The sequence below is a fragment of the Myotis daubentonii genome, chromosome 8, assembly GCF_963259705.1.
Source record: "Myotis daubentonii chromosome 8, mMyoDau2.1, whole genome shotgun sequence".
Lineage (NCBI taxonomy): Eukaryota > Metazoa > Chordata > Mammalia > Chiroptera > Vespertilionidae > Myotis > Myotis daubentonii.
In genome coordinates, this window is record NC_081847.1 from 62,425,289 (window position 1) to 62,452,757 (window position 27,469).

Below are 27,469 nucleotides of genomic sequence, written 5' to 3' on the forward strand. Positions count from 1 at the left end.
CCAAGTTCTGGGGCCATAAGGACAAGGCTTTCAGCCTGTGGCCCACGCTCTGTATCTTGGCCTGTCTTACAAAAGAGCTGTGGGGTTTTTAAATTCTTTCAGACACAGCAGGTCTTAAATTTTGAATTATTGTAGATGCATGCCATATTTAAAAAAAACATCAGGTCATATTGATTTGGCAAGACTGGTTTGTACTGACGTTGAATATTTTCTCTTAGTGATTCTCTGTGATGTCACATTCCTATAGAAATCCTCCTTGTTATGAAAGGCCATTTTTTAAACCAAACAACAATATATATGTCCAGACATTTGTTTCTGTGTTTTAAAAGCTAGTTGCACCCATGATAGTTACATAGCCCATGTGATAACCTATGGTAATCCAGGGTGTATGTTGTTTTAGCTCACAGAATTTTAAGATGGTGAGAGAAGTGTGAGAAAATTGTTCAAAACAAAGAGATAATGTGAAAAATAATAAAAATTAAAACAACAAGGTTCTATCTGTCTCTAGAAAGTTCTGTGGGAAGTTATGGGCCCTGTAGGAGCAACAGCGAGCACACTGGACTCCAGATTGGAAACAACCAAGCCCTTTATGGCCCCGTTTGTGGTAACACTGGGTAGTCCTTCATTAGGCCTTACTATTGTGTGATTACAGGATTTGACTGATTTATGTCCTAGGCCTCTGGAAATGGTGCAAGCTGCAGTATCCAACATATCCTGTCTGTTTAAAGCAAAGGTAGAACTTCACCTCTCAATTTCGTGCTGCCTTTATATTTTCCTTGCTTTTGAAATAGTGTGTGTTCTGGACACCTCTGTTTGGGAATGCCACACACTTAGAGTGAAATAGTGTCAGTCAACCCAAGATGGGGGCTGTTTTCTCTGGCTCCTTAGATCTGAGCTGTCAGAGTCCTTTTTATTACTGGACATATCAGGCTTAAGAGTCTTCCTCTGGGAGTCCGAGATCTCCTGGGAAACTGCCTCTCCAGCACCTGAGAGCACAGCTGCCCAGGGCAGCACTGGCCTGTGAGCACATTCCATCTTGACGGACATCCTTGTACAAAAACCTCTCAGAAGCTGCAGAACCATTGTCCCACACATGGACCAGGTGCTAGGATGTCGCCAGGCTGGAAATGAGTCAAATTCTGAACTTAGAATTTCCCTTTCTGCGTGTTCTGGGAAAGCCAAAGCAGGGGCCTTCCACGTGGACTCCACGGGGCAGATTCTGATCTCTGGCTCGCGGATTTGCTTTGTGGCTCCAATGCACACGAAACCAGCATGAAATTATTAAGTGATGAGTGCCTTCCACAACACTTGGCAGTTGTTATAACCACCAGCACCACACCCAGCTATCCATTTTGAATGAGCAAAGAAATATGAAATCAATCTGACATGTACAAGAAAAAATGTAAAGGGCCCATGTGAATCCTCACTTAAACTTGAGCAAGATCTTGTTACCAGTTAGTGTCAGCGAAGCAGCTTGACCAGCTGGTGGCAGATATTTAGGAAGGGCTTCAGGAGCTAGAATTACTGAGCCTTACTCCATTATCTGTCTTTTAGGATTTGAGCTGTAATTGGGTTTGAATATAACAGGTGGTCAGGGAGCTTGGTGGGATTACCTTGCATTGACATCTCTCAAGAACTCTGGGGTGTCTTTTCTATAGTGTGCAGGTAAGCCTGCCTTGGGTACCTCAGGTCAGTCCAGGTTTTTACCACAAATGTAATGAAAGCTGTCAGATATCATCTCTTTTTTTTAGATAAAGTCTTATACCTCTACTCCCGGGAGCTATTACTGTAGGGAGATGGGAGTAGAAGGCAGTTAGACAAGCAGAGTGGATTTCCTTGAAGAAGGTTCTATGTTGATACCAGGGGAGATTATGCTGATACAGGTTCTGCAATCCTCTGAAACTGTCCCATGAGCATGCAGCGTGTGCCTACATTGTCCTTCTATGTAGAATAGGGGTGGGCAAACTTTTTGACTCGAGGGCCACAATGGGTTCTTAAACTGGACCGGAGGACCGGAACAAAAGCATGGATGGAGTGTTTTTGTGAACTAATATAAATTCAAAGTAAACATCATTACATAAAAGGGTACGGTCTTTTTTTTTTTTTAAGTTTTATTCATTTCAAATGGGCCGGATCCAGCCCGCGGGCCGTAGTTTGCCCACGGCTGATCTAGAATCAGCACCCAGTATGGGGGTTGGCAAAGTTCTCATTGTACTTGGCTTTCACATAATTTTTCACATTTGACAGCAACTATGTTAAGAAAAACCTTAGAGTACATCAAAAAAGCAGTTTGGAGAAACACTTGTCAGTTGGAGGGACTCCAGCACTAATGTTTCCAAATAGTGTGCTGTGTTGCCATGGTCCCAATATGGGTCCTGGCCTACCAAGACATGAGCTTGAGTTAGAAGCCACTATCCTTCTAAACCATGACACTCAAATTCAGAATTGCATGAAGTATGGGGTGGGATGAAAGTAGCCAGCGTAGCTGTATCACACCTTAGGCAAATATCTGACCTGAGGTATGGAAAAAGGCCATATGGAGGGTCATTAGTCACTAAATTTTAATCATCTCTAAGTAGTTAATTTGGAGTATATTGTGTAGAAAGCCAAATAAATATTCATTTCAAGCAATTCGAGATAAGGGCAATATTTGATTCTGGTTTTGTTGTTGTTGTTGGTTTTATGTGTGAGTGTGTGTGTGTGTGTGTGTGTTTTGAGAGACTATTGTTAACGGAAAAAAAACATTGAAACCTGTACAGAATTTTTATGAGTTTATTTGAGCCAAACTGTGGACATATGCCAGGAAGCAGAACCTCAAGAAATAGAGATAATGCTTCAGAGAATGGCGGGGTTACATTTGTATTTATACATTGCAATCAAAGGAGGGATGTAGGTGGGTTATATGAAATTCATTGGTGATAGATTAAGGAGGAGGGATAAAGCAAAGCAGGGAAACCCCTGGGATTGGATAAAAAGTAAAATGATGGACACATACTTAGGTGGGTGCAGGATCAATTAACATGATAATGAAGGAATTTGTGGTATCTGTCCTGGCACCCAGTACATTTGGTTGTGCCCCAGGGGCTCCAGAAAAAAGGGAAGTTACAAGTTACCCAGACATTTCACGGGTATGTTGTCATAGATGCAAGAAGACAGATAGGCTCACTTAAGGTAAAGGTTGACCTTGTCAGTGAAGATACTGGCCTAGGACGTAACTGCCTACCATACTGCTTTAGTTAAAGTTTAATTTCAGATCATCCTCTGTGGTTACTTTAGGTCTCTGAGTTTGCAAGACTGCCATGCAGGCCTCTCCTGAGCTTGTCAGGTCAGCATGTGGCCCCTTTCATCCACACTATAATAGTTTGTAAACACAGTAAGGCTCAAAACTATTTGTTGAGTATTTGAGTGAATATCAAGGCACTAGATAATGTTGTAGTCATGGTCTTCTTAATGAGTTTTAAGCCAGTGTTCTATGTAAAAAGGCAAATCCTTCAAGGTTCTTATCATGTATTATTTTAGGTAATCATGTTTCTATTTACCCCATGTATGTTTTCATGGAAAATATGTTACACAGATGCTGTGTAGCTAAGAAAGTGTCAATGGAGTATCACTGATAACTGCTCAGTTGACTGTTAAATGCAGAATGTAATGTGGTAATCAATACTTAAATTATTGAAAAGAAATGTATTTATAGTGAAAAGATGGGGAAACTAAAAAATAAGTTACTTTTAGATGGAATTTCATGAGCCGCTACTTTGGCTTTAGTTTCTGTTCACAGGACAAAGTTAAGAGGAATAGAATTAAGAAGTTGCTTAGGAGTAAGCTTTTCTGTTTATTGGGAGTTGGGATTGTATATTCATAAATTTATAATCTGCATTATGTTCCAGCAATATGTTAATGCTGAGTTCATAAGATTAATCAGGCCACATGCTGCCCTGTGGTTTCACTAATATAGTTCTCAGATACATCAGCATTTTCTCTTTCACACCACATACAGAAAGCCTTACAGAGCAGTATGGAAGCTGTCCTAACAGGCAAATGTTCAGACATAATTAAAGATGAAGTTCAGCTTTTCTCTTATGGTTGGTGAACAAGATAATGTTCTTTGACTGTATGAGAGGAAAATAGAGAAAGCCAAGGTATTTGGCTGTCAAACACATTCTCATTGAAACATCCCACAGGACTTCACCAATTGCTAGAAGTTCATTCCAGGAATTCAGCTCCTGCGAAATCACTAAGAAGCCTGGTAGAATGGGAGCACTCCAAGTCCAGTGGGTGGAAACAGGTCATCCCTGCTCTTTGACCACATTTTCCTATGTGTACCCTCTGCTTCTGGAAATTGTAGTAATGGGCATCTATTGGCAATCAGTTCCTTTGGCTAAAGTGAACTAAGAACATAGGTGCATGCGTTTCAGTAAAGTAAAATTTTGCCATTGATAGTTAGAAATTGCATATAATTTTAAACTAAAGTTGTGTTTTCTTAAAGATATTCCCCCAGATTTATAATAAATCAGCTGCAATAACTATTCCTTCAACAGGTATATTCTAAGCAACCAACTCTTACTGGGCACTCTACTCAGTGCTGGTTCAGTAGTGGTGAGAGGAACAATCTAAACATAAAGTAGTCCAAAGGGTTATACCTGTTGTCCTAAATAGTGAAAGGAGTTCTTTCTATCTGGCCCTTGTGGCTATAACCGCTGAGACAGCCTGCTCATAGTCTCTATTGAACATAATCTGCCCAGTTACATGGGCTGAAATGCTGACTTCCCCTAAGAATGCTGGATTCTAGAATCAATTAAATAGTAGATCATTAAGATGATGTATTTAACTGGGCTGGCTGGATTGACTTGTCCAAATCACCAATATTATTGGGTTGTGTAATGATGACAGCAAAAGAGGATCTGAGGCAGGTGCTCCAGAGCCAACCTGGAGGAAACAGGACTCTAGCCCCACCCTCCTTCAGATGTATGGATGCTTCAGGTAAAGATCAAATCAGGCTGGCTCCTGTCCCAGCCACCTCATCTTCTCCTATGTCCACCTTCATTCTCTCTTGATTTTCTAATATATTAATAACAGTAATTTCATTTTCTCAACCCTTCCATGGTAACACCTAGTGGTCCTCTTTCTATATAATAAAAACCTAATATGCAAATCAACCAAACAGCATAAAGACCAGTCGCTATGATGTGCACTGAACATCAGGGGGCAGACGCTCAATGCAGGAGCTGCCCTCTGGTGGTTAGTGCGCTCCCACAGGGGGAGCGACGCTCAGCCAGAAGCCAGGCTCACGGCTGGCAAGCGCTACCGTGGTGGCAGGAGCCTCTCCTGCCTCCGTGGCAGCGCTAAGGAGCAGCAAGCTGAGCAATAGTGAGCAGTGAGCAGGCAGGCGGTAAGGAGCAAGGGGTCTCGGACTGAGAGAGGACACAGGCCAGGCTGAGGAACTCCCCTCCCCCAGTGTATGAATGTCGTGCACCGGGCCTCTAGTTTTAAAGTATTTTACAAACCTCTTTGACAATAAACAGCTATTTTTAAATACATTTTACTTATTTTAGAGAGGGAAAGATAGAAACATCAATGATGAGAGAATCATTGATCTGCTGCCTCCTGCACACCCCACACTGGATATTGAATCTGCACCTGGGCATGTGCCCTAACCATAATCAAACCAATCATGACCTCCTGGTTCATAGGTTGATGCTCAACCACTGAGCCACACCACCTGGTTATAAATAGCTATATTTTACAGTGATTCTAGAAAGAAGAGGAGCTTTTCTATGCTCTATTATATTTATCATATTCTGTTCTGTATTCTTTTGACTCCAAAAAGGACTGGATAATAGAAATTTAGCAATTAAATACCTCTATTATTGTATCTACTTTTTGGCTCAGATTCAGAATTTATCTATATGAAAAAAAAAAAACCACAAAAAACAATAAACCCACCCACAGATTTGTATATATCTAGAATTATCCTGTCCTTTAAGAACATATAGTTCTTCCTTCCCTCTTTCATTTGTTCTCTTAATTTGGAAGGAATGATAAGAAACCGGCAGACTTTTTGCCAAGCTTCTTACATTGAGCATGCTGCTGGTAATTCATGTAACCATGTCTGCATATCAGTTCCTTGTCCCGGATCAGGCCATCCTCTTATTATGTTAAGTACTTTGCTCCTTGACTCTGTCTCAGTTGTCCTTCTCTTCCCCCTTCTTCTAGTTAATCACCTTCTCTTAATTAAATACAATTAAAGTGGCACATAATTCCATTGCAAATATAAAGTATATGTGTTCATATACAATTAATTAATCTGACTGAGCATCTGAGTGTAATCACTGCTAGTTCAGACTATTCTTAGGAAATGCAGGACTGGACTTCTATCTGATTCAATAATTTGGTACAGCTCTTAGTATCACACCATTCTAGTTTTTGAAGGTAACATGATAGAGCTGATATTGTATATATTAATATTCATAGAGTTCCTGAGCACTTTAAGATAACTGGAACTTAGAGAAGCATGGTACAAACTACTAGGTAGTGAATTCCTCAATATATGTCATACTCATAAAACACAGATTTCAGGAAATAAAACTACTGGCCTTAATTCTCCAAAAAGGTCAATATCATGAAAGGAAAAAATTTAGAGGACTGTTCTAGATTAAAAAGACTAAAGAAACCTGACAAGTAAATGTAGTGTATATCCTTGATTGATTCTTTAGGAAAGAAAGCAAAACCCTATGAAGGACATTATTGGGACAAATTGGAAGATTTAAATATGTTTATATGTATGTTAGATAATACTGTTGTTTTATTTTTAGATTTCTTGAGTAAATGAGTAATAATAATACTGTGGTTATGTATAATTCCTTTTTCTTAGGTAATACATGTTAAAGGATGAATTGCCATAATGTCTTCAACCAACTTTCAAATGGTTTAGCAATACACACACACACACACACACACACACACACACATACACACACACACATACATACATACATACATACATACATACTAGAGGCCAGGTGCACAAAAATTTGTGCACTCGGGGGGGCGGGAGGGTCCCTCAACCCGGCCTGTGCCCTCTTGCAGTCTGGGACCCCTCAGGGGATGTCCACCTGCTGGATTAGGCCCGCTCCCTGGGGGGAACAGGCCTAAGCTGGCAGTCAGACATCCCTCTGGCAGCCCAGGAGCCCTTGGGGGATGTCCACTTGCCAGTGGGAACCAGGCCTAAGCTGCAGTCTGACATCCTTAGCGCTGCTGAGGAGGCGGGAGAGGCTCCCGCCATCACTGCTGTGCTGGCAGCCATCAGCCTGGCTTGTGGTGGAACAGAGCTCCCCCTGTGGGAGCGCACTGACCACCAGGTGGCAGCTCCTGCATTGAGCATCTTCCCCCTGGTGGTCAGTGTGTGTCATAGTGACCAGTCATTCCCAGTTGTCCCAGTTGTTCTGCTGTTAGGGTCAATTTGCATATTGCCCTTTTATTATATGCCTGGTGCATGGGTGGGGGCTGGCTGGTTTGCCCTGAAGGATGTCCCGGATCAGGGTGGGGGTCCCGCTAGGGTTCCTGGCTAGCCTGGCTGAGGGGCTGAGGGCTGTTTTCAGGCTGGCCACACCCCCTTCAGGGTGGGGGTCCTTGCTGGAGTGCCTGGCCAGCCTGGGTGAGGTGCTGAGGGCCGTTTTTAGGTTGGCCACACCCCTTCAGAGAGGGGGTTCCTACTGGGGTGCCTGGCCAGCCTGGGTGAGGGCCTGATGGCTGTTTGCAGGCTGGCCATGGCCCCCAGCCACCCAAACTCCCAGTGGAGGCTGGCTGGAAGCAGGTATCTGGGATTTATTTATCTTCTATAATTGAAACTTTGTTGCCTTTAGCCGAGGCCACAGCCAGCCAGGGCAGGCGGGAAGCTTGGCTTCCTCCATCGCTGGGGCAACCAAGCCTCCTGCTTGCTCCAGCTCCGTGGCTGCCGGCCACCATCTTGGTTGAGTTAATTTGCATATAGTCGCTCCGATTGGCTGGTGGGTGTGGCTTGGGACATAGCGAAAATATGGTCAATTTGCATATTTCTCTTTTATTAGATTACTAGAGGGCCAGTGCATGAATTCATGCATGGGTGGGGTCCCTCTGGGTGGCCTGTAGGGATCAGGCCAAAACCCGCAGCCCAACGCCACCTGCAGCTCCTACCTGCTACTCCCACTCATCCTGACCATGCTGTGCCTGACTCGGGTTCACGCCCAATCAGTCCTGACAGGGAGAGGCTCACATTGCTGCAGCAGTGCTCACCAGCCATGAGCCCTGCATCTGGTGCCCTCCCAAGGGGAGTGGCCTGTGGGATCAGGCTGAAACCAGATTTCTGACATCCCCCAAGGGGTCCTGGATTGTTAAAGGGCACAGGCCAGGCTGAGGGTCCCCACCAGTGCACGATTGGGCTGGGAAGGGACTACAGGAGGGCTCCAGGGCATGTCTGGCCCATTTCACTCAATCCCAATCGGCTGGACCCCAGCAGCAAGCTAACCTACCGGTCAGAACATCTGCCCCCCTGGTGGTCAGTGTACATCATAGCAAGCAGTTGAGCAGCCTTAGCATATCATTAGCATATTACACTTTGATTGGTTGGTTGGTTGTTCTGCCATTCAGTCTATTTGCATATTATCCTTTTATTATATAGGATATATATATATATATATATATATATATATATATATATATATATATATATATATATATATCTGTGTGTATATCTACATGCACATATGTATATGTCCACATTTACATGGAAAGAGAGAAATATAAGTTGCAAAGATTCATTCTTGCCATTCCTTATTTCTTCTGAGCGAGTAAAAGATAGGTTTCTCAATTAAGTTTCCTACTGGTAACTGAAACACACTGAAGAATGTGGCCAGTGGAAAAGGCCAAATCACCTAAGAGCTTTTCTGTCCAGGTGTGAGGTGGCAAATACATCCTAATGGTGTTTTCCATAGAGCCATTTGTTCCATATGTGCAGAATTGAACCAAACCACATGCTAAATGAACAAGGTTTTCTTGGCCATTTCTTGAAAGAATGAACCCAAGAAATTTAAATCACTTGATGCCAAATGATCTCAAAAGGATTGCTAACTTTTGCATGTCATTTCCTTGCAAGAGGAATGGAACAGGGGAGGGTAAATTGCATTCATTATTGTACACTTTTTATTCATGCACTTTCAGCAATAGCAACCCCCCCCCCACTAGCCCCAAATGTGATGCCTTTTTATTGAGGATCTATTTCACCCTCTCCTTTATATGTGTGTTGAATTGTGTGGGGACGTGAATTGAGTATTGGCATTTTGAAATAAAATAGGCTTGTCGTTTTTTTTAAATCCCTCTAGTAGTTAGTGAAATACTCCAGTAAGGCTGTTTTTTATTGATATATAAATAGAAGGAATATTAGTTTTGAAAGTATAATGCCATTGTATAAAATACAAAAAGGAAAAGGAAAAAAATGGAACCTACGCCTTGATGGCAGTTGCAGCTTTGGGGAGGAAGTGAGGTGAATGGCATTGCCTCATAGCTGCCTCGTTGGCTGGGCAGCTCTAATGCACCAGCGTGGAAGTAGTGTGAGCAGAGAGCCATTTTGCCTGCACTTTGCTTCACTTAAGAGTTGTCCAGGCTGCATTTGGACTTGATACAGAGAATGACTGGACTGAGAACCCCTCTTCATAAGTATCCTTATATGGTAACTAACAATAGCAAAGCAAAAAAATCAAAACCAAATATTTCCCATAATAAAAGCATAATTATTTTTGAGAAAAAAATTTCTCTCATATGTATCAGATTTACGGCTCTTCTGGTCAGAGTATGGAAAAAGTTTGAGCTATCCACATGTATAATCTTCTAATTGTTTACTATGCATTTGCAAGCACAGAATGCTATTTAACTGTATAGCCAAAGGCTATAGTTGTAAGCTTGAACCTATGGTCCGAACCTGTGGTCCCACGTGCCTAAGTTATATGGGCTGCCGGAGGTGCAGCAAGTAAACAAAGCTTGATCAGATGCATGTAATTGAGTAGATTCTAAACTCACTAGAATGTTGTAAACATCTTGACCACACCCTTACTTTGCCTCGTGGAATCTGGCTATAAAATAAAGACTCCTCTCTCCATCAGAGAGGGCAGCGTCCCACCCAGACCCAGCTTTCTTCTTTTGTCTGTCTTTTCTTAATCCTTCACTGCCCCCTCTCAGGATCACAGAACCTGGCCATGCCAAAGTACTTTATGGCCAAATTATTTCATTTTATCTAACTTGCTTGACAATTAGACAACCATTTTAGCCTTGGAAACAAAATATCTCCATCATAAAATTAAGAATGTGATCTAAAGTTCAAATATGAAATATTAAACCATTTAGGTAGTAGAAAGCTTTAAGAACTATGCATTTAATATGCAAAGAAACCATCATTTCTCACAGCTGTAATTTCTGATCCTATTTATAAAAGGAAAATATAGGAGGGGGGCAAAAGTAAGTTTACAGTTGTTCATATGGAAAATAATACAAGAATTAATTAATGAATAATAATTAATGAATAATAATACAAGAAGAAACTGTTTTGTGTACTCACAACTGTAAACCTATTTTGCCTCATTCTATATCAAGTTCAATTACTTATACTAAAAAAAAAAAAAAAATTCCAATTGGCTGCCTGTGGGTTCTTCAAACAAACAGCCCTATTATTCCTACATGCATGTATGGCCTTAACATTAGGATTATATGATATCATTTTTAGAAATGTTTTCCAAATATCCATATGGTTTCCATTGCTAAGAATAAACCACACCAAATTCTTTGGATGTGCTGTATTATATGTTTACTTTGTCATGTACTTTATAACTTTAAATATTTTGACATTTTAGAATACAAAAATATGCTGTATTGCTGTGATTTTTATATAGTTATATTTGGAACATGTTATGCTTGAATTATAAAAATAATTTGACACATCCACTATGTTCAGTGGATATCATGTCTGCCAAAAATATTTCCATTTGCACACTGTTAGCTTTCATACATAATTACTTGTTCATCTCAGGACATAATGTCATCTTGTAGTACGTAACATAAAATAATCTCATCTAGGTGCATAATGAATTTCTATTATCTAAGAATTGTTTGTATTTCATGACATTTTTCTTCTCTGGGCAACTACATTTCAGGGAAAGGAAAATTGCAAAGATTTTTTAAATCAGTGTTAACTTTTTTGGCATTACAGTATGTTTGATTAAGATCACTATTGTTTTGTGGCAATAGCTAAGGCTAGAAAGTGTGAGAAATAGTTTCATACCTCCTGGATCTCATAAGACATTATACATATTGAAAGATAACTAAGACAGGAGGAAGTGAGGATAATGATTGCTTTAGTGTGCAGAGAAAAGTGAGGTCACTATTGACCAAAAGGTGAGATGTGGCAAGGGACTGAGCCTTGAAGGATGGGAAAGAAGTGGTTGTGGAGGTGAAAGAAGAGAGCAACTGCAATATGAGATAATGCAGAGAGAACAGTAAAGGCAACAAGTGTTGAGTAACAAATGTTATATTGATATTCTTAATGTAATCCATTCAAATCCATGAATGGCACACTAGGATTTTAGTAGGTAAAAGGGCAAAGGATATGAACAGTCATTTTATAGAAGGGGAAGTGCAAATGGTCAATATATGTATTTAAAGCTGTTCAATTTCATTAATAAGCAATGACATGCAAATTTAGAAAGTAAAATACCCTTAATTTTTCACATCAAATTCACAACTACGTTTAAAATCCAGTAGAGTAGGAGCTCCAGTGGCGCAATCAGTTAGCGCGCGGTACTTATAAAATCCGGTAGAGTATAATGAGAAAGGTATCCTCATGCATTTTCTGTTGAGAGGAGAAATTGGTAACAAAGTTTTTGATTTCCACAGGGGTTTTTTTTGTTTTTATTTTGTTAATCCTCACCTAAAGATATTTTTCTATTGATTTCTAAGGGGTGGGGGGAGAGAGAGAGAGAGAGAGAGAGAGAGAGAGAGAGAGAGAGAGAGAGAGAGAGAGAGAGAAACATCAATGTGAGAGAGACACATGCCCCAACCTACCAGGGCTGGTATTGAACCTGCGCTTTCAACCCAAGTTCATGAGACAATGCTCTAACCACTGACACCCACCAGGCTGGGCAAAATCCAGGTATATTTTTGCTTAACTTTTTGCCTAAGAAACCATTTCTGAGTCACATAGTGACATATAATTTCCATGGATCATGCCTAAGCATTTTGTGGACAATTGCTAGTATAGGCATCCCACAGAAATGGATGCTCTTTTTTTACAAAGAACTGGCAACTTTTGTTATTTTAAATGCTATAAACCAACCTACTATTGATGTTCATCAAGGATAATCAAGAAACTCCTCCAGTGCCGCTGGGATGAGATGTTTGGGGGAATAACCGACTTCTGTCTTGAAAATCGATCTTGAAGGGCTCTTGTGTGCATTGTGGGTAAAAGGAAATGGATGTGCTTAACTCTAGAACTGTGTTGCTTATGGAAACATCTTTGTGTAGAGTGTTTGACTCGTGGGCCACTTGGAAACCTATGCCTTGGAGATTATATGTATCTTTCATTCAATACTGTGGCAAGGTTAATGATATTTACACATACTTTTCTCTGTGTTGTATGATGTTAGTATAAGTTGAAACTTGCTGGCTTGTCGTTTTCTAAAGTGAATCAGTTTATCTTTAGTTTAACCCGAAATTGCAGCAGAGAGTCCGTTTCCTCCTGGGATGTGAATGTAAAATAACTGGAACAGATTGAAGTTGGCAGTGACTAATGAAGTCTCGTGCTAAAGTCGACAAGTCAGTGGGTTTCTGCGTGTCAGGGAGGAAGAGCGGAAGTAGCCAGAAGCTCTGAGATGAAGGCGTTTCTTCCCATCCCTCCTGAGCCCGGCTCCAGTGGAGGAGGGGGACTTAAATATTCCTCCTCCGTTCTTTCTGAAGACATCACAGTTATGTATACAAATTTGTTACATTACTGATAATTCCCAGCTAGCTTCCTTGTTTAATGAGCCGTTTTAGCTGCCTGAAGGTATTCTACATACAATAATTTTAATCAGTCACATAAAATTTATGAACCTGAGCTTCTAGTGAAATTAGCATGTATTAGAATCACGGTAATGCTGCTTTGAGAGCTCCCTCAGCAGGCCTGGCCACCTTGTTCCACCTTTCCGTGTTCTGGAAGATCCCTTGCTTGTCTCAAGATGCAGGAATGTGGCTTTGTTGTTGGTTTGTTTTATTTGTGGTTAGTATCTGCATATAACTTCATACATCCCTTCCACACACACACCATTACTTCAAAAAATACCAGAGTAATTTTTTTTGTTTCTCTCTCGAAATGCTTTCCTTTTGCAGCTGTGTTTTTCAAACTTAAAGTTCGTTTCAGGGATCCATCATATCATGTTGCATTTTACTACCGTGCACATATACAATGTGCTCGGTGCATTCAGAAATATGTTTTGAAAGAAATCATCGGTGCTCTCTCTCCCGTTGGCTCATCTCTCACAGCCCGTGCCCACACGGAGTGCAGCAAGATTTGTGTTTTCCGGCTCATTAAACTGACAGCAGAAATTAGTTTGTGGTATTAAAAACTAAAAAGTTAAATTACAGCTACACGTGTCCTTTATGCAGTGGGGCGTGTGGAAGATGTTTGATTTTAATGTTTGCTATAATGGAGAATTTAAATTACAATGTTTGTCAAATCTCTAATCTTTGTTACAGGGTGGAATATTAATTATGCTTTTAACTATGAGAGGTAAATAAAACGAACATCCACTGCACGCCCAGGGGTAAATTGCAGATTACCAACAATGTGACATAATGCACTAAACGTCAGTTTTGTCAAACAAATTTAGAGGAACAGTTAAACTATTAGCTTCCTGTTGTTCCAGTGCCTTTCTTGCAGCAAGCGACTGTTTTGAATGAGCAGCAGGGACACTGTGCCTTATGGAAGACTAAGGGAGTTAAATTGAATAAGCAAGATGAATGAGCACCATAGCCGCACTCAATTAGTTTATAACTGTCCATTAACTTCCGTAGGTGGTTTTGAATAAACAGCAGATTAAGTGTTGCTTTGGTGGGGGACTTGGGGAGCCCATGGCAAAGGGGCAGTGTGGCACTCAATGGAAAGACAAATTTTCTGATTCTCATTTTTCTCTGCCTTCCTCTTTCACCGTTGTGTACCTGAAGAATTGGTAATGGGGCCTTAGCCTGCTGCCAGTTTAAAGGAAAGAGTTGAGGGGCACACACCCTGCCATTTCTCCCGGCTGTTCTTGCGTGAAACAGTGGTATGCTACTCTCCAAAGAATAAGTAGAATTCACAGCGCTGTGAGCCTATCCTTGGGAAGAGAATTGACTCATGGTTCTGAAGATGGAGGAAGAGAAAACTTCCCATCAATGATAAAAGCCAGATGTCCTCCAGCGTGCCGAGGGTGTGGAAGGGGTCCTGAGCGGTAGAGTTCCTTCCCTCATAGGCAGCAATACCAACCTCACAGAACGCTTGAAGTCTGCCTGCTCCCAGAGAAGGCATTGTTTTATAATTCTACTCTTCTGATTCTCACCTTGTACTGCACTGAGGAAGCATTACATAGTCAGAGTATTAGATTATTATAAAGATGAACTGCTAAAGTTAATACGAAGTTATTTTTTAAATAGTGAGAATTAAAAGGGAAGAAGAAGATAAAAGTGTAGAAAGGCAGGGGGGAATGCAAGAATATATAGAATCTGTGAGTGATGATTTTAGAAACTTTAAAGTATTTCTGCTGGTTCTGAATTTATGTCTTTCAAATATGCATACCAACTTGCTTTGTGGGGCATGCAGACACTACATAATTCTAGCCATTTAGCAGAGCAACGCAAAAATACTGCTTTTTGCCCTAACCGGTTTGGCTCAGTGGATAGAGCATCAGCCTGCGGGCTCAAGGGTCCCAGGTTCGATTCCGGTCAAGGGCATGTACCTTGGTTGCAGACACATACCCAGTAAGGAGTGTGCAGGAGGCAGCTGATCAATGTTTCTAACTCTCTATCCCTCTCCCTTCCTCTCTGTAAGAAATCAATAAAATATATATAGTTTTAAAAAATACTGCTTTTCACCCTGGCCTCGTGGCTCAGTTGGTTAGCATATCGTCCTGTACAACAAAAGCTTGCAGGTTCAGTTCCCAGTCAGGGCACATACCTACGTTGCAGGCTTGATCTATGCTCGGTTGAGGATTTTTTTTTAAAATACTGCTTTTCATTACACACCACACACACACACACACACACACACACACACACACACACACACATACATGATCAATGATTGTTTTTTTCCTCTCTTTTGGAATGGCTAAGAAATTTACACTTGATGCTCTCATTGGCTGGGCTGGTGCATTCCCCATGTTGACCTAATTTAGTAGAAGCAACTGTCAAGAGAGAACCAGGAAAAAACACAACGTGTAGTGGATAGGTACACTAAATCCACATGATCTTTCTGAGTTAGAAAGGCTGTAGTTTCTCTTTAATAAGAAAGACTCCTTGGGGAAAAGAGCCAAGTCTTAACATAGCTCTGTTGTAGACAGTGGGAGTAGCACCAGGTTTAAGAACTGTGGGGTCAGACCGGACCTGGGGGTATCTCCTTTGACACTTGTGACTAACTGTTGGTTGACTTTATAATCAGACTGTTTTCTTTGACCATTCCTTCAATTACCTATCCAAAGATCATTGATTTTTTAATACCAACTTTTACTTTGGACAAAATGTAAGCATTTATATACTGATGGATATTAGTAAACACAACACCTCCTTTATAATTATTAATGAGAACCCTGGAGTGAGGGCAATTTACTCACTAAGTACATCATAAAATCTTTAGGAGATAAGATGCCAATAAACAAAGTGATAATAATCAAGTGAAATAATAGTCAAGTGTTTTCCCTGGAAAAATAGTTTAACTTACGCATTAACTCTTTTTCTTCGATTTATCCCCCCACCCAGCTGATTTGAGAGGGCATTTATTTTGCAAACTGCAACAGAGGAGTAGATAGAAATAGATAAGAAGAAAAGCATTATCCAAATGATAATCCAGAATTTATTTTCTCATTTGCCTGTGTTCCCTGGTACTCTATAGAGCTTGGCATGCTTTGTTGTTGCTTCTATAGTTGTTTTTATACTCCCATCTATCCTAGTAGCTATGAGTTTCTCAGAAGCAAGGGCTGTAGTCTTCATTCAGCTGTTAGAAAGGGTTCTAATTTTTCCCTCATATCTACTGAGTCCTTACTAAAGATCACCAAATGCGCATTACCTATATTCTCATTTAATCCCCATAATCAAACTACAAAATAAGTGATTTGCTCTCCCCTTTATACATATGGGGAAACATTGTCTTTCATATACAAAGCCAAGGGAGGGGTGGGGGTCCCTCTGGTTGCTGCTCTTTAGTTGGTGAACTAAGAAGTATTCATCTGACAGAAGAGAGGGAGGGGCTGATGGAAGTATAAGGAGATAAGAGAAAATGGAAAATTTGTTTTCCTAGTAACCTCTAATACATTATTTACTGCTCAGCATAACTATTCTTATCTAAGCCTTATGTCCCAGCTTCTCAACCTCACCTCCAAAGCCTCCCCCAGAAGGACACCAGGGCTTCACTATAGGCAGCTCATACCTGATGTGTATTTTTAAAAGTTGGTTGACTAATTATAAATAAACTCTGAAAGGTATAGCCATAGAATAGTAAATGTAAACATTGATTATTGTATCTTGTCAGAATAAAATGGTACGGAGGCTTCAAATCGGTGGCCTAGAGTGGATGGATAGAAAATCAACCTATTTTCCAATGCATAGTTTAAGAAAAGACTTTCAACTCTATTAATCTCAAATATTAGATTTTTTTTTACATAATTATTTTAGTTCTAAACATCAGTAACAGAATGATGTGCTGAGCACTCTCCTTGTGATCCAGGGAGCAGACGTTTCACAATAGGACATCCCCTGCACAGCCACCAAAGCAACTCAAAGTCACACAATTGGGAAAATAAACTTGCATGTTATTGAGGATGATTTGGGCCCAGTTGTGCTGTCTCCCCACCCTCAGGAGACTTGACTATTCAAACTGCTGAAGACAACACCTCACAGAATCTAGGAATTGAGATTTATGTCAAATATCAATGTATGTCTGCTGTCGTAGCATTTACTATGGAGGGGAAGAAGAACAGTGTTTTATAAAGTAAACAAAGCCATAAATCTCTTCTCTGTATACACAGTAGGCCTTCCATATCTGTGGGATCCACATCCGCAGTTTCAAGCCACCTCAGATCAAAAATATTTGGGAAAATATGTTACCCTATTTGTTGACATGTACTGTGTAGTTAGATCTACAATGGCTGTGTCTGTACTGAACATGTACAGAAATTCTTTTCTTGTCATTATTTCTTAAACAATATAGTATAATAACTATTTATGTAGCATTTACCCTGTATTGGTTATTATCCGTAATCGAGAGATTATTTAAAGTATATCAAAGAATCATGTAGGTTATATGCAAACACTGCGTCATTTTATGTAAGGGACCTGAGAGCATCCAAAGATGTTAGTATGCATGAGGGGCCTATCTTCTTTGGATACTGAAGGGCTTTCAAATACCTTCTACCCAGTGTCTGTTCCCCTTTAACTCTTTGATGTGAGTGAAGGGCACCATAGCATGACACAAACAGGTCATATGTTTGAATTGGCGGTGTGCAGGGGAAGAGTAGAGTTTTTCTCTTTGCTTCAGAAATCAAAGATGCAGTACCTGCTGGATACATATCCCCTGAAATTTACCAGCACTATTCACCAGGCAGCTCCCAGATAAGCAGATGGCTTCTTTAATCATTAAACCCAATTTTTCTAAAATGCTAATTATTTGAGAAAGATAATTTGAAAGTCTGTCATACATTGCAGAAAAAAGTCTTTCATGTCTCTGTTTTTTGCTCCTAAAAATCACAGGGCTATCACCTGAGTAGGCTCAGTTTCTCTCCTTTTATTTAAATCATGTGACTCTTTAATCACAAGAAAGGATAAAAGAGAGTCAATGAAGAAAAGCACCCTTTTTCAGTATGAAGTGCTCAATTAAAAAGGAAGCTTTTTTTTATTTTCGAAAATCTGCCTTATTGGTGCTTTTTGAACTATGCACATGGAACAGTCTTTCCAATGGCTTCATAGGGCATGTGCATCTCAATTCCTTTTTCTACAAATTTTCATTGGAACATGGAAAACCAAATTGTCCATACGAACCTTAGTTCTTACTATCAACTTGTCAAGCTATAGAGTTCTTGGTCATTGTCCTGGAAAAACTGAATTAAAAGTCATAGAACCCTGGATTTTTGTTCTATGACAAGTCACCTAACCCTTGATAAATGATTCCTCATTTGTAGCCTGGAATAATGTGCTCTATCCATACCTCCTTTATTTATTGGATAAACCATTTCATCCTATAGAATTCCCCACATTCTGAACATGCATGATGCATTCTTGTAATATCACTTACCGTGCCCTTTATTATCTGTATTTCCTGTGAACTAAGGCAAGAACCAGAGGCCTAATCAGATTCAGGTGTCTTATTTTGGTAAGACTCGTTCATAGGTAATGCTTTGTACTCTTTATAGCATTGCATTGGGGAGCACATAAGGCTCAGACTGGTTAGTGGGTGGAGGTTTTGCCAACCGGATCCATCCATTATAAAGTTCCACATCAGCCTGTCACTTAATGGTTTTTTAAGCTACTGAAGATGATAGCCCAGAATAGATCTTTTATTTTACTAGGGATTTCAAAATAGTAACATCCTAATCCTATCATTCTTCTGTATTTATTAAGTGCCAATCTCGTCTCCACTGTTTGCTTACCCAAAAACAGTTCCTGTAGGAACCCTGACATAAATGTTTAGTTCATTTTATTTTATTTTATTCCTTTATTTTCCAGTTTCAGAATGAATTGGTGCCATAATGTCTTTACACAGTGACCAGTAGTGTCATTATGGACTCAGGTGTTCAGTGCATTTGATATGTTTGAACACTCCACTGTAATTCATGTTTGCATTTTCAGAGCATCTCATCTTTGGCCAATAGGAGCCCCTTTTGCATCATCTCTTGTTTCTTTTGACTCCAGAACTCTGAGAATTTCTTCCATTTTCCATACGCCAGGATGTTCTCAACTCAGCTTGTACAGTACCTTCCCCATGACTAGAATTAGCCATTTCTTTAAGAAACTCTGGTTGCTTTTAGTAGGAAATGGCATTTAGAGACCACAATCTGGCTGTGTTTTTTCTTTGTCAATTACAAGTTACCTTTAATATTCTTTTGTATTGGTTTCAGGTGTACAGCATAGTGGTTAGTCATATACTTTACAAAGTGTTCCACCTAATATTTCTGGTACCCACCTGGTACCAGACATAGTTATTGCATTAGTTTGACTATATTCCCTTTTCTGCACTTTACACCCCATAACTATTCTGTAACTATAAATTTGTAAATTTTTATTCTTTATTGTTTAAAGTATTAACATATGTCTTCTTTATCCCCCATTGACCTCTCCCCGCCCACCCCCACCCCTGCACATGCCCTAAACCCCTCGTGTCTGTGTCCATTGGTTATGCTTATATGCATGCATACAAGTCTTTTGGTTGATCTCTTACTCTCCCCTCACTCTTCCCTGCCTTCTCTCTGAGGTTTCATGGTCTGCTCTGTGCTACTCTGTCTCTGGATCTGTTTTTGTTCATCAGTTTATGTTGTTCATTATATTCCACAAATGAGTGAGATCATGTGATAATAATCTTTCTCCAACTGGCTTATTTCACTTAGCATAATGCTTTTCATGTCCATCCATGCTGTTGCGATGAATAAGAGTTCTTTCTTTTTTACAGCAGCGTAGTATTCCATTGTGTAAGCGTACCACATTTTTTTAATCCATTCATCTGCTGATGGGTGGAATAGAGCTTTCTGGATAATTAGCTCTGCAATATCTAAGGGGTCACCTGCTTAAATTAAGATACAGAACATGCAGTTTTCTTGTTTATTGAGCTCCAATTTCCCTCTGTGCCTACAGCAATAGCTGGCTCTGTTTTTATTAGAGACCTTTCAGTTTTTTAGTGAGATTAACAAACTTTGTCAAGAGAAAACTAGAGATTCTATTCCAATATGACATGCATTAAAAAGTCCTCCCTTTCTCACTTGTATTTATAGTCTGATAGAGGATCAACAGTATACCAATTTAGTCTTGGTGCAGAGTGACATTTTTGAAACCATTAAATTCAAGATAATGTGCACACACGGAATTCAGCAACATAAGCTGACAGTTAAGCGGAGACCCACTATCACTAATGTCACTTTATTCCCGTTGCTCTGTTGTGGATTGTACCTGTTTCATATATTTTGCGCCATCGCTGGTTCCAGTCCCTCTGGGTTTATATTGCCCTGATATGAGAAATAAAACTAAACAAAATATTACTAAGGAGGGCAGATACTGTGTCTGTTCTTTTTATTGCTGACTTTTATTAGTGTTTTAAAATCTTGGGCTGGTTTGTGAGAATACCCGAGGTGCTAATGTGAGCTGGGAATTATTCCCAAGGGCTCTATTTTCAGGTGAATCTTGGGAGAGCAGAATATGTGTGTTTTTCTTGGTTCTTTCTGCAGCATGTGTTCGAAGGACCTCAGCTTAAAACAAACAGTTACAAGACATAGCTCTCACCCTTGGGCACATGAGCCAAATGTAGAATGAGGGGGGAGATGGGGAAAAGTGGGGCTCACTGGGATTTCTCCTTGGTAGGAAAGATAACCTAAGGAAGTGAGGAAGGTGCCTGATTACATAGGTAGAAATGAACGAGGTGATAAGTCCATTTCAGGATTGACCCAAAGGCTTCTCCAAGGCTGTTACATGAATAATGTTAAATTCAAGTTACTACAAAAAAAAAAAAAAAGTTGTGTGGGGTTTTTTTAATTCTTCTTCGTCACTTTAAAAACAACATTATCTGGTCATTCTCACAGAACCATCTTTAAGGGAATAGCCTCTTCCTTGTTCATTTAGGTTTATTCAGCTGGATCTTGGCAATTTGGTATAACGTATGAATTATCTCACTCAACCAATATCTAATTTATCCTTATGGTGAGAAAAATTGAATATTTTTCTTGGTTCCAGCATCTGCCCCAGTCCTTAATCAAGTGTAAGCACACATTTAATTTTAGAACCCAAACCACAAAGTCTTTTCATACTTATGTCTACATGGGATTCTATATTTTCAAGTTTTTCCATCTCTGTAGAATTTTAAATGACATAACTTAAAAATGAAGACACCTTTTCTGAGATCAATAACTGACCTTTAGTTCAGTGCTACTAAGTCATTTTCCAGACATGATCTTTATTGACATAACCCAATGTGTCAGGGTCTCTGATAGGGTTCAGAGTGGGGACAGTAATGCTTTTTTGTGAACCATGTTCTATAACCCTGAGTTACAATAAACAGGGAATGTGATTAGTGTCAATCAAAGGCCATCATTGCAAATTCAACACCAACAGGAGTAACCAATTTGGGGTGGGGAGAGAATTTATTCAGTGGCTATAGCTCAGTTATCAAACAGCTCAGCTGAAAACAGCACAATTGTGATACAGCTCAATTGTGGAGCAGCTTGATTGTGGAACAGCTCAACTGTGAGAGAGTTGAAGTGGCCAGGGCAATGCAGCTCAGTTCAGGTGTTATAGCTCCAGCAGGAAAACTCAGTCTTCAATGGAAACTAAGTATTTACTTCCTTGAGGCAGAAATAAAGCTGACAGATATAGAGGAAACTGCCTGCCCCTGGCCCCCTGATACATGCTCGGTCCATTTCTATGCAATTGTGGACTCCAAATCTTCACAGTTCAGGTGGTCCAAATAGCATCATCCTGATTGGTCAGAATGGAGCCACTCTGATTGGCTGGTGAAGATGAAAATGAAGATATAGCTGTGCTGCTCCTATTGGCCTGGGCAGGTCTTCAGCCCATTGGTGGATTTATGAGCCTAGCAGTTCCTTTGTAAGGGTCAGCTCAGGTGGCAGGAACGCAGTACAATATGCAGCTAGCTCAATGCAGCTTTTCCATGAAGGCAGAGAGCATGAGAAGTTTAACAATGACTAATAAACTGTGTTTATAAATTTCATTTTCAAGTAGTTTAAAATATCTTTTAAATTTCTCCTGAGATTTATTTTTTTACTCAAGCGCATGGTTTATCCATGGCTTATGCATACATGCATGTAAATTATTTGGTTAATCTCTTTCCACCTCACCCACCACTTCCCTCTGAGATTTCTCAGTCTGTTCCATGCTTCATTGTCTCTGGATCTATTTTGTTCGTCAGTTTATTTTGTTCATTAGATTCCACATATAAGTGAGATCATGTGATACTTGTCTTTCTCTGACTGGCTTATTTTTCTTAGTATAATACTCTCCAAGTCTCTCCATGCTGTCTCAAAGGGTAGGAGATTCTTCTTTTTTATAGCTGCATGGTACCATATCTCTTTTATCCACTCATCCACTGATGGGCAGTTGGACTCTTTCTAGATCTTAACTATTGTATATAGTGTTGCTAAGAACATAGGAGTGCGTATATTCTTTCTGACTGGTGTGTTGGGATTCTTAGAGTATATTCCTAGAAGTGGGATCACTGGGTCAAATGGCAATTCCATTTTTAATTTTTTGAGGAAACTCCATATTGTTTTCACATGCTGCACAGTCTGCATTCCCATCAGCAGTGCACTAGGGTTCCTTTTTCTCCACTTCCTTGCCAGCACTGGTCATTTGTTGATTTGTTGATAGTAGCCATTGTGACAGGTGTGAGGTGATACCTCATTGTCATTTTAATTTGTATCTCTCTGATGATTAGTGACTTTGAGCATTTTTTCATATGACTCTTGGTCATCTGTATGTCCTCTTTGGAGAAGAGTCTGTTTAGATCCTTTGCCCATTTTTTTAATTGGATTTTTTGTCTTCCTTTTGTTACGTTGTATGAATTATTTATACATTTTAGAAATTAAGCCCTTATCAGATGTATCATTGGCAAATATATTCTCTCATACAGTGGGATCCCTTTTCATTTTGTTGTTGGTTTTTTGTGCTGTGCAGAAGCTTTTTATTTTGATGGAGTCTCATTTGTTTATTTTTTCTTTTGTTTCCCTTGCCCTAGGAGATATTTCAGCAAATATATTGCTTTGAGAGATGTTTGAGATTTTGTTGCCTGTGGTTCCTTCCAGGATTTTTATGCAGACAATAATGCAGTGAAGGCCTGGGGAGCGGGTGGGTAGAAGCAGGATGGAGGGGGTCAATGGAGGGGAAAAGGGGAGCATCTATAATACTTTCAATAATAAAAATAATTTTTTAAGAAGTGAAAAAAAAACAGAAATGCAAGGACACCCTATGTCTTTGTGTCATTAGCTCTTGATTCAAAGTCTTAGGCAAATGCACCTGATTAAATAAATAAATAAATAAATAAATAAATAAATAAGAAGTGTTTGGTTTAATTTCCACATATTTTGGGGTTTTCCAGTTAGGATTCTCTTACTAATTTGTAGTTTGATTCCATTGTGGTCTGAGAGCATACATTGCATGATTTCTGTTTTATTTCGATTTTAACGTGTGTTTTATGCCCAGAATGTGGTCTGTGTCTGTGAATGTTCTCTGTGAACATGAGAAGAATGTGTACTCTAGTATTGTCAGATGAAGTGTTCTATAGATGTCAGTTACATCACGTTGATTGATGGTGCTGTTGAGTTCAACTATGTTCTTACTGATTTTTCTGCCTCATGGATCTGTCCAGTACTGATAGGGTGTTGAAGTCTCCAGCTATTGTAGTGGATTCATCTGTTTCTCCTTGCAGTGCTATCAGTTTTTGCCTCACATAGTTGGATGCTCTGTTGTTAGACACACACATGTTAAAGATTGTTAAGTCTTCTTGGAGAATTGACCCCTTTATAATTATGGAATGCCTTTCTTTGCCCTGATAACTTTTCTTGTTCTGATATCTGCTATGTCTGATATTAATATAGCTACTCCTGCTTTCTTTCAATTAATGTTAGCATAATCTATCTTTCACTGTCTGTATTTCAAAATGGATATCTTTCTACTCTTTGTGCCAGAGGCCAGGGGACAGGAGGGTTGTTCATTCTTTACTGTGAGGACCTGGTAGGGCTCCTGGGGGTAAGACTCACAAAAGTATGGGGGCCCCTAACAATGGACCCTCCTGGAGTTTATAAGTTTCAGACTTATCCACATTGAACCTCCAATAAGGTGTCTATTAGGATTTAGGTTTTCCTACCCCATTGCGGGTTCTCACTGAGATTTTTGCTCTGGTGAGTTGTAATTCTCTGTATCTACCTGTTTGTCTCTGTAATTTGGGGGTCAGTGGTGTGTCCTGGGACCTCAATTATCTGGTGAATTGTCTAAGAAGAGTTGTTGATTTCAGTTTGTTCAGCTCTTTACTTGTTGTTTGGACAGAGTGATGACTTCCAAGCTTCTTGCATGCTGAACTGTAAACTGATTCTTGATGATTCGTTTTTCATGTCGGCAGAAACTTGTTTTTATTGTCACAGGGGCCTTTGAGATTCATGCAGTTCAAGTTTGAAGAGTTGAGATTAAAATATTTCAGGCAAATCATTTGTTAAAAATCAAATGGGAAATAAATTGACTTGTGTCTTTAGATAAGATTGCAAAGAAAATTGCTTCCACTTTATGAGTGTCCCTGCACAAAACACTTTATTTCGTTGTTTACAAAGTTTTCCTGACAGTTTTCGAAGTTTCACTTAAAAAAAATACAGATCGGAAACACAAAGCCTATAAGAGAGAGCAACAGAGAAAGAGAAAACTCCAGTTTACCCACAGATTCCCAAGCCTCAATTCCAGATCTAGCCTTCCTCAGCCCTTATGTAATTATGGACTTCGGCATCAGGCTGTGTATAAGAAAGAACATATGAAAACCCCAAGCAACAACTTGCGCCCTTCTTAACCAGGCAAGGTACTTTGATAATTAGGCTATAGAACAACTCTCCTTTCTAATGGTTTGGTATGACAATGACTACTTCAATTAACAAGAATATTGGGTACCACCTGCTTTGTATAAAGCATTGGTTATGCTAGTAAATTAATCCTACTTTTCAAAACCTAATATTTAGTTATGGGGTTGCATCATCTGTAAAACGGGAGGTAAGAATAGTTCTTGTAAGGTTACTAGGATTAAATGAGATAACACTTGTAGAGATACCACTTGTGCACTGTAGATTAGTTTCCACTCCCTTCCATTCCAATGCAATCCTCTAAGTGCCGTTACTAACAGAGGGCAGAAGCGCCCACAAACATGCTTTGTTTGGGCCCCATACTATTTTATTTTTTTAATTTGAATTACTAGTATCTGATGACACTTTAAAAGTTTTTAAGTTCACATAAAGTCTGGATTTCTAGTTTATCCTGAAATTTACAATGTCTGGGACCTCCATGGGGTATCACTTTTGGAGCCAAGTGGCTGTCCCCCTCTTCCATTACTCTAGTCTCCACCTCTCCTTGTTGTCTTGGGCCTACTTCACTTACTTATGCCACCTGCCTGGCCCTAGAGAGGTATTTGTGTTTGTGACATTTGATGCCAATAAAAATGTGGTGAGACAGACTAATGCAGGAAGCCTTGCTGAGCACATTGTGAGCTGGGTTTTGAAGAAGGTTCTTGGAGATAGAGGATGTGCTTAATGGACATGAGCTTAAAGCTGTAGGTCTCTCACATGAAGATCTCTGTGTGATTTGAACAGGTTCTCTTGAGTCCTTAAAAGGCTCTTTTTGTGCTTAAAGAGGATCACCATTGAAGTGTGTAGTATGACATCACTGAAATTAGTTCACACCGGGGAGGATTATAGAGGAGAAAGGGCTTCGCCTTTCTTCAATGAAATGCAGTATAAGCATTTCATTGGTGCACACATCCCCCCATCCACCACCACTTCCCAGGAACAACACCAGAAGTACATTCACTGTCATTCCCTAACCTGTAAGGATCAGAGGAATACAAGCAAGAAAAGACAAAAAGGAGAAGTCAGATGAACTTGGCTATAGCTTTATTCATAGGCGGAACAAAAGAAAATATTGAGGCAATCAGCATAAATTAGTCCAAAGCAAGTCAAAGAAATTCCAGCAAAATTGGGATATTTTGCCTGAATTATGGGGCTAATCATCTCAGTCTTCTACTCAAGTGTTCCTGGGGAGACCTGGCCTAAGAATGCTTTTCCAATGAGCTGGCAAATTCAGAAAGGGAGAGAAAATGTGTTATTGTAACCACAGCTTGAGCCTGGTGCTGCCTCTGTCCAGAACACCTATGGAGAACATCTGAGTCCAACCTGCCTCTCAGATGAGCATGGTTGCCTAGAAAAACTGGGCTCTGGAGAAGGTGATCATGGTCTGCTTGCTGGTGACAGAGGAATGGCAGCACCCAGAGGAGTGAGACTCGCTTACTTTTCAAAATCTTTACAACTTGAATGGTCTCATAGAAGTTACAGGTGATTTTTCCCAACAACTTTTAGAACTAAAAAGAGCAACTTATTAATGAAACAGTTCAGCCCTCAAAGTACGATATTAAAAGATTATTATAACTACAGGCAAGAAAGCATTTGGATTATGTGGCATTTGGAAATGAGGATAAAGATTGTCCATATGGTCTAATGTTGTCAATGCCTTACATTGCATTAGCAATCACCTAATATGGGGGTGATTTTGATTATGTGGCTTACTTTAAATTCTGGTGTGTCCTAGGTCAATCAGAGTCAAGAGCTGCCATTTTCTTTGGTAAATGTTGCTATGTGCTTAGGCAGAATTAGAATATTTTGGGACATAATATTTTAGGTATTACCGGTGCCATGGTCCTCTTAAAACTTTTCACTTTATACCATCTCTAATTCTATTTTTGTCTGTCGTTGGTGCATAAAACCAGCTCCTGTAGTAACAGCAATAAAGACATGTTTGATCTGTTTATTTGTATGTCAGTTCCCCTTAAGTTGATGGCTTTTGTCCAGGTATCTGTAACTTTAGATTAGGAGCTTTGAGTCAATGAGAAGGATGTAGAGCAAGCATGTCAAACTCAAAGGCTAACACAGACCAAATAAACAATGCCTGCGATTTTGACATGCTTGATATAGAGGCCAGTGTTAAACTGTGCCTCCAGAAGAACTGGAAATCTCTCTGCTTTCCTCAGTCCTTTGCCTCCTCTTCCACTGTATAGGGTAGCCAACAACTTGAGAATTTTTTACCTTCTGCTCTGTTGAGAAACCTTGATGGGGAACTAATTTGGGCTCCTTTGGGGTTTGGTCCAGTGCCATGGCTATCTGGGAATTGAGGGCTGCCCTCCAGGGCTTCCATGGCCTGGGCTCCTCTCCCCGGTGTGGCTCTGCATCACACTGCTCCCTTTATGCACTCCTCACCTCACTTTGCTCATTAG

General features: G+C 40.0%; 1 protein-coding gene across 5 annotated transcripts in view; it reads left to right on the forward strand.

The window, feature by feature from the left end:
- The window catches only part of PTPRM (protein tyrosine phosphatase receptor type M), a 661,667-nt gene that overhangs the window by 505,974 nt on the left and 128,224 nt on the right, over positions 1 to 27,469 (forward strand). The window lies entirely within an intron of this gene.